The sequence below is a fragment of the Pleurodeles waltl genome, chromosome 6 (assembly GCF_031143425.1).
Source record: "Pleurodeles waltl isolate 20211129_DDA chromosome 6, aPleWal1.hap1.20221129, whole genome shotgun sequence".
NCBI lineage: Eukaryota > Metazoa > Chordata > Amphibia > Caudata > Salamandridae > Pleurodeles > Pleurodeles waltl.
In genome coordinates this window covers 1,395,231,387-1,395,240,122 of record NC_090445.1, presented here as the reverse complement: position 1 = coordinate 1,395,240,122, position 8,736 = coordinate 1,395,231,387, and positions in this window count along the sequence as shown.

The window sequence follows — 8,736 nt, the reverse complement described above, 5'->3', positions numbered from 1 at the left end:
TTGGTGTTGGGATGGGTGGTTGGTGTTATGGGTACATTAGTGAGGAGTTAGGGTGATAGGGGAGGGTGTGAGGGTGGGTGTGTGTGATAGCATGCAGGTAAGGTGGGGGATATGATAGTTAAGATTTGACTTACCAGTGTCCGTTCCTCCAACGACTCCTGCGAGGCCCTCAGGATGCAAGATGGACAAGACTTGCTCCTCCCATGTTGTTAGTTGTGGGGGAGAAGGTGGGGGTCCGCCGCCAGTCCGCTGAACTGCGATGTGGTGCCTGGATACCGTGGAACGCACCTTCCCCCGTAGGTCGTTCCACCTCTTCCTGATGTCCTCCCTATTTCTTGGATGCAGTCCCACAGCGTTGACCCTGTCGACTATTCTTTGCCATAGCTCCATCTTCCTGGTTATGGATGTGTGCTGTACCTGTGAGCCAAATAGCTGTGGCTCTACCCGTAGGATTTCCTCCACCATGACCCTGAGCTCCTCTTCGGAAAAGCGGGGGTGTCTTTGGCGTGCCATGGGGTGGTGTGTGTGATGTGTGAGGTGGTGAATGTGGTGATGAGTGTGGTGAGTGTAGTGGTATGTGGGGTTTTGTGCGTGGATGTTGTGTGGGTGATGGTGTAGTGTGCCTCTGTGTGATGGGGTTCTCTATTCTGTGCTGTCTCTTTTTGGACTTCTCTCTAATTTCGGGTCGTAGGGGTTTGTGGGAGATGTGGGTGTGTGTTTTATATTGAGTTGGCAGTGTGGGAGTGTTGTTTGTATGTGTATCAGGTGTGTGTATTTGGAATTGTCCAATGTGGCTGTGTTTTGTATATGTGTGTGTATTTTGAGCGCGGCGGTGTGTACCGCCAATGGAATACCGCGGTTGCAAGACCGCCGCATGGATTCGTGGGTCGTAATAGCATGGGCGTGTTTCTGTTGGCGTGGAGGTGGAGGATTTGTTTCTGCATGTTTATCGCTGACCTTTGGTGTGGCGGGATTGTGTGGGTGTCTGAATTTCGGCGGATTCCGTGATGTGTGTCATAATAGCTGTGGTGGAATTCCGCGGCCGCGGCGGTGTGTTGGCGGTCTTCTGCACGGCGGTAAGCGCCTTATACCACCAATGTTGTAATGACCCCCTTAGTCTCCCACATTCCGAACTATATACACCGCAGAACAACTGCTATTTTTGGAGTACCTGATGCCGGTTATATGTCGGAACAACGAGCGCTTGAACCACCCATGCCTGAACAAGAAGGTTGGAACAACGACCTCGTTGTTACCACTAATGCCTTTACCACGAATGCCTTAAGAACGATTTTTCGTTGTAAAAGCATTCCTGGTAAAGGCATTAGTAAACGGCATGCATGGTTCAAGCATGCGTCCCCCCTGGCCCCCCACCCTTAAAAATTACTGCAACCCCCCACCCCCACAACCAACCCAACCCCCCACCCCCAAAATGACCGCAACCCCAACCCCCTCTCCTAAAACCTAAAGCACGCAACCCCCCACCCACCCCTAAAACCTAAACCCTGACCCCCCTCCCCGCCTCTACACCTTAATCACCCCGAGCCCCCAACCCACCCCCAAAAACTAAAAACACCCGACTCCCCACCCCTGCCCCCAAAACTTAAAGCACCCCAACTCCCCACCCCACACCTAAAACCTAAACCCTGAACCCCCTCCCCATCCCTAAACCTTAATCACCCCGAGCCCCCCACCCCACCCCCAAAAAACAGCCCCAGTCCCAGCTCAACTTACCTCCTCCTTGATCGCATCAACTCCCTTCTTCTGTGCCTTAACCACGCATGTACGTGGTTTCAGCACATGCGTGGTTAAGGCCCTGAACAAGGAAGTCATGGAAAACGAAAGTGTTGTTTCGCTTTCGTCTTCCACGACTTCGTTGTTCAGGACTTGTTGTTCGGGATGCTTCCCCCTGATGCCTTCTTAATTCCATTTGCATCAACAGGGCCTGTGCAAGAGGGAAGGGTGGACTGTGGATGTGTGATTGTGCAAGGAGGAAGCCTAAGGATGAGGTTATGGGGTATAGTGCTGGATTGAGGATCGTTTGACACCTTCATCCAGCACTGGCTTTCCATTTACTACAATGCTTCGTTATGGGACATGTTGTGTATTTTTTTGTTTTTTTTACATTGTTTGGTGGGTCTGAAAATCCCAAAATGCAAAGCGTTACTGGATAAAATCCATGGTTTCCGAAGCAGTCAAACGTTTCATTAGAACAATGGGACGCTATGATATTAACTACTAGAAAGTGGATTTGTTCATTTCCAATACTGTCACTGTGTGATGCACTTGTGAAAACAAATATAAGTCCTGTGCATCTATTTTAAGGAAGTGCACTTTTCATTCACATCATACTTGTAACAAACATTGACAATGCAATTAGTTATGATTTTTTAATGTTGTATAGAGAATATGGTTTTATTTAACTTAAATGTAACCGGTTCTGTGCCGGGGACATAATGGTTACGTTCAGCGGCACAGTCCTCCTGTGCCGGGGATGTAACCATTACGTCCCGGCACAGGAGCTTGCTCCCTCCGCGGGCTTCCTCCCAAACCCCCCCAAGGCAGGGCTGGAAGGGGAACCGCTTCCCCTTCCATCCCCGACCTCCCCCACCCCCCCAGTGACGTCTGATGACGTCAGCATGCAATTGCGTGCTGACCTCATCAGAGGTCACCTCCCATCACGCTGGAAGCATGCTTCCAGCGCGATGTGGAAGAGAAATGCTGAGCATTTCTCTTCTGCTCGGGAGGAGGGGGCTGGCAGAGGCATGAAAGGAAAGGAAAAGCCTTTCCTTTCCTTTCACGTCTCTGCAAGCATTTCTGCTGCCCGATCGCGATGCGATCAGGCAGCAGAAATGCCCACTAGACACCAGGAAATTTTTATTTTTAGGTAATTGTCAAGAGGGGAGCGGCCCTTAGGCAAGGGCCGCTCCCCCGGGGGCCAAATCATTTTTAGGCAATTTCTGCCCCCCCCCCCCTTGGGTCAGATAACCCCTATACACCAGGGAATTTTTTTTTTTGTTTAATTTTTTCTTTTATGTGTGGGGAGGAGCCCCGTAGGCAAGGGGGGACAAATTATTTTTAGGCCATTTCTGCCCCCCCTTGGGGCGGATTGGACTCAAATAAGTAGACCGATCTGCCCCCGGGAGGGTGGGGCAGGAACCACTAGAGACCAGGGTTTTTCTTTTTTTTATACTTACTAATTATATTAGCCCAATCTGCCCACCTCTAGACACCAGGGATATATATATATATTTGTATTTACTTTATGTTTTTATGTATGGGGAGTGACCCCTTAGGCAAGGGTCGCTCCTATTTTTGTTAGGCCAATCTGCCCCCAAGGGGAGGCAGAAACCACTAGGCACCCGGGATTGGTGTGTGTGTTTTGTTTGGGGGGGCAGCCCCTTGGGCAATTGTCACTCCCCATTGGGGCACATTACTGTTGGCCATATCTGCCCCCCTTGGGTTGTTCTGCCCGCCAGTAGGCAGCTGGGGCAAGTACCCCTGATCCACACTCCCGGGGCAGAAAGTCTACTAGATCCCATGGAATTATAAAAAACAAAAAATAGTGGGATGATGGCTACCAATCATTATGGGCCTGGTTCTGCCCCCACCCCAACTGAACGGGGTAACAGTCTTTCAGCTATCCTCCCGCACACTAAAACATCTTATCCCACAGCAAGCAAGAGGACATTTGATTATTTTGGGTGTTGGGTTTACATTTGGGGCATGAGAGCTCGGTAACTCTCAAAATCGTCCCACTTGGAATGGTGAGGGCTGCACTTTTGTTGACTTTGGGATGCTGCCATGTAGAAAAATCCACAAGACCTAGACACATCTGAAAACTAAACATCTGGTTGATTCCAGGGTGGTGTGCTTCACATGCACCCCGCACCATTTTCTTACCCACAATGCCCTGCAAACCTCCAACTTTGCTGGAAATCACACATCTTTCCCACATTTTTCAGATGGAACCTACTGGAATCTGCAGGAATCCACAAAATTCCTACCACCCAACATTGTCTCATCTATACCGATACAAATTCTGCTGCACTTGTCAGCCTAAAAATGTTTTTTTTTCAAACTGCTCTTTTGGACTCGCTTTGGTTCCCCCTCAATATCCACATGTTTTTGGCTCTTCCCTGCACAAGTGAGGTATCATTTTTACCGGGAGACTGAAGGGGACATTAGGTGGTAGGAAATTTGTCCCGGTGCAGTAATCCCACACAGAAATGTGGGAAATCTTTGATTTTTTAGCTAAATTTGATGTTTGCTGAGGATTCTGGGTAAGAAAACATTGGGGGATCAACGCAACTCACACTTCCCTGGACTCCCTCGGGTGTCTAGTTTTCAGAAATGTCTGGGTTTGGTAAGTTTCGCTAGGTGTCTGCTGAGCCCAGGACCAAAAACGTAGCACCCCCCAAAAAAAACCAGGTAGTTTTGTGTTTGATAATTTTGATGTGTCCAGATAGTGTTTTGGGGCATTTCCTGTCGCAAGTACTAGGCCTACCCACACAAGTGAGGTACTATTTTTATCGGGAGACTTGGGGGAACATTGGATGGAAGGAAATTTGTGGCTCCTCTCAGTTTCCAGAACGTTCTGTCACCGAAATGTGAGGAAAAGGTGTTTATTTTGCCAAATGTTGAGGTTTTCAAAGGATTCTGGGTAACAGAACCTGCTGAGAACTTCACAAGTCATCCCATCTTGGATTCCCCTAGGTGTCTAGTTTTCAAAGGTGTGCAGGTTTGGTAGGTTTCCCTAGGTGCCGGCTGAGATAGAGGCGAAAATCCAAAGCTAGGCACTTTGCCAAAAACAGCTCTGTTTTCTTCGGGAAAATGTGATGTGTCCACGTTGTGTTATGGGGCATTTCCTGTCACGGGCGCTAGGCCTATCCACACAAGTGAGGTACAATTTTTATCAGGAGACTTGGGGCAACGCTGGGTGGAAGGAAATTCGTGGCTCCTCTCAGATTTCAGAACTTTCTGTCACAGAAATGTGAGGAAACATTGTTTTTTTGGCCAAATTTTGAGGTTTGCAAAGGATAATGGGTAACAGAATCTGGTGAGAGCCCCACAAGTCACCCCATCTTGGATTACCCTAGATGTCTAGTTTTAAAAAATGCACAGGTTTGCTAGGTTTCCCTAAGTGCCGGCTGAGCTAGAGGCAAAATCTACAGCTAGGCACTTTGCAAAAAACATGTCAGATTTCAATATAAAATTGTGATGTGTCCATGTTGTGTTTCCTGTCACGAGCATTAGGCCTACACACGCAAGTGAGGTACCATTTTTATTGGGAGACTTGGGGGAACACAGAATAGCAAAACAAGTGTTATTGCCTGTTGTCTTTCTCTACATCTTTTTCCTTCCAAATTTAAGAAAGTGTGTAAAAAAGACGTATATTTGAGAAATGCCCTGTAATTCACATGCTACTATGGGCACCCCGGAATTCAGAGATGTGCAAATAACCACTGCTTCTTAACACCCTATCTTGTGCCCATTTTGGAAGTACAAAGGTTTTCTTGATACCTATTTTTCACTCTTTATATTTCAGCAAATAAATTGCTGTATACCCGGTATAGAGTGAAAACCCATTACAAGGGGCAGCACATTCACTGGCTCTGATGAACTTACAAAGGCCTATATATCCCCGCAAACAGAAGAGTCCAGCAGACGTAATGGTACATTGCTTTAAAAATCTGACATTGCAGGAAAAAGTTACAGAGTAAAACGTAGAGAAAAATGGCTGTTTTTTTCACCTCAATTTCAATGTCATTTTATTTCAGCTGGTATTTTCTGTAGGAAACATTCGTAGGATCTTCACAAATTACCCCTTACTGAATTCGGAATGTTGTCTACTTTTCAGAAATGTTTAGCTTTCTGGGATCCAGCATTGGTTTCACACCTATTTCTGTCACTAACTGGAAAGAGGCTGAAAGCACAAAAAATAGTAAAAATGGGGTATGTCCCAGTAAAATGAAACAATTGTGTTGAAAAATAGGGTTTTCTGATCCAAGTCTGCCTGTGTTCTGCTGGTCTGGCATCCTGAAAGCAGGGAAGATGGTAATTTTAGCACCTCAAACCCTTTGTTGATGCCATTTTCAGGGAAAGTGCAGTCCCTTTTTTCCCATTTGTTTTTAAAAAATGAACTTTTTGCTGTATTTTGCCTAATTTCTTGGTCTCCTTCAAGGGAACCAACAATATCTGAGTACTTCTAGAATCCTTAGGATGTTGGAAAAAAGGACGAAAATTTTGCGTGGGTAGCTTATGTGGGCAAAATGTTATGTGGGCCTAAGCGCAAATTGCCCCAAATAGCCAAAAAAAGGCTCGGCACAGGAGGGGAAAAGGCCTGGTAGCAAAGGGGTTAAAGGCAAGACAGGCAGTGTGGGTGTGTGTATTGGTGTGACAGAGTACAAATGTACCAAAGAGTGCAAGAGATATAGTGAGAATGAGTGTGAATGTTTGTGAAATGGAGTGTCTGAGAGAATGAGTGTGAGAGAATGTGTTTGTGTGTGTGTGAGTATGTGCTTGTGCATGAGTGTATGTTTGTTATGCTTCTAAGGGCCAGATGTAGGAAGCCTTTTGCATGTCACAAACTGCAAAAAACACAGTTTGCGGCATGCAAAAGGCCTAACGCAATGCACAACCTCAAATTGTGAGTCGGTACCGACTCGCAACTTGAGGCTGCGACTCGCAAATAGGAAGGGGTGCTCCCTTCCTATTTGCGACCGCTTCGCCATGCTGAGTTGCTTTGTGACCGCGAATGCGGTCGCAAGCCAACTCGCAGTTACCACCCACCTGAAGTGGGTGGTAACGCATTCGCAAAAGGGAAGGGGTCCCCATGGGACCCCTTCCCCTTTCTGAATGCCCAAAAAATCTTTTTTTTTCAGAGCAGGCAGTGGTTCTATGGACCACTGCCTACTCTGAAAAAACCGAAACCAAATGGTTTTTCTTTTTGCAGCTCGCTTTCCTTTAAGGAAAACGGGCTGCAAAAAGAAAAAAAAAACTGCTTTATTAAAAAAGCAGACACAGACATGGAGGTCTGCTGTCTCCAGCAGGCCACCATCACAGTGAGTGCATGGACTCGCTATGGGGTCGCAAACTGTGACCCACCTCATTAATATTCATGAGGTGGGTCTTTGCGACCCCATAGCGAGTCGCAGAAGGTGTCTGAGACACCTTTCTGCATTTGGTTTTGCGAGTTGCAATTTGCGAGTCAGTATGACTCACAAATTGCAAGTCGCAAAATTTAACTTACCTACATCTGGCCCTAAGTGTTCTGCTGGTCTGGCATGCTGGAGTTTATTTTTGCCTTGTGGACGAGGGCACTAATAGTATATAGATGGTAGGTGTTACCTATGGCAAACTGCAGTCCCTGACATGCTTCAATTAGGGCACCATCATTGGTGGTGGGGACTCGAACCGTTTAACTGAGAAAGCCCCTAGAAGAGCCATACACAGCCGCACAGACACAGGACACACGGCACCACACCTGGCCAAAGGCCCTGACATGATGCACATAATTCTTAGTATATGGGGTAGATCCATAGCAAAATGCTGAGACCGACATTTGAGGTAATTCTTGTCATAAGAGATCTTGTATTTGTTTTATATTGGGTGACTTTGACACAACGCTGAGTCTTGTAGGTAGGAGAGAAATTTCAGAAGTACCCATGACTATGGCTGAAGTATCCATGGCAAATGTCTTGCACGGTCATATTGTATGTACTCTTTGGCATAAGGGGCTCACCAATGAAAAAATGCTGACCTTGGTATAGTGTAAGTTATATTTGAAAAAAATTGGGATCTACTCCTAGGAAAGGCAAGACGTCACTGTTGCACCATGAAAGTACTGAATTAATTCATAAATGCCCTTTATGTGTCTGTGGCATTTTAGCAAATTTGACCCCAAAAGTTTCAAAAAAGTCTCAGTGGACAAGCCCATTCTCACTGAAACCACCTACAAGAAGTCTGTTTACTTGTTTTGCTGGCTCGAATCTGGATACATATCACAATCCACAACTTACATAGATCTTTAGCCTACACTAGTGAGCAGACCAGAATTTTCAGGGTGCAGAGGGGACAGTTTAAGAGCAGAATGCACACTGTCTTTCCAGAAAGGACAAGGTGTAGAAGTTTCACAGTGACATAACAGCATTGTCTAATCATATAATGATTATAATTGCTTACATATAAAAAATGGCTAAGCCAGTCTCTATTTTAATATACCTGTAATTTTTCCAAATTGTAGTCCAAATTGAGCCATGTTGTCGGGCCTATCCCTATATGGCTCCTATAGTTTAGAGGAGCTGCACTAGTGTGGGCTGCTGCAGTTGGGGAGTGCTAACTGAAACATCAGCATGATGCATGTTGGGGATGCAGCTGCAGGCATGTCTGTTGGAGTATTTGGATGGGAAGGTAGAACCAATTGCTTAATATTCACAGCACGAATGTACATAGGTAGGAAAAAACCTGCACAGGTGCCTTTGCAGCATTAATCTGGATGACACTGCCATTTTTAATGGGGGGGCATCTTTATTGAAAATCTCAATTCGCCAGTATGATTGGCCTATCAATAAAAACATAGTCCACAGCATAGGTAATGCACACAGTGAGCATGTCATGATGCTTTATGAATATTTTTAGCCAATGCTATTACCACAAGGTAAAGGAGCCATTGCAAACTGTCCCATACATTTTCTGTAGTTTACTGAACTCCCTACAGGACCAACAGGAGTATGA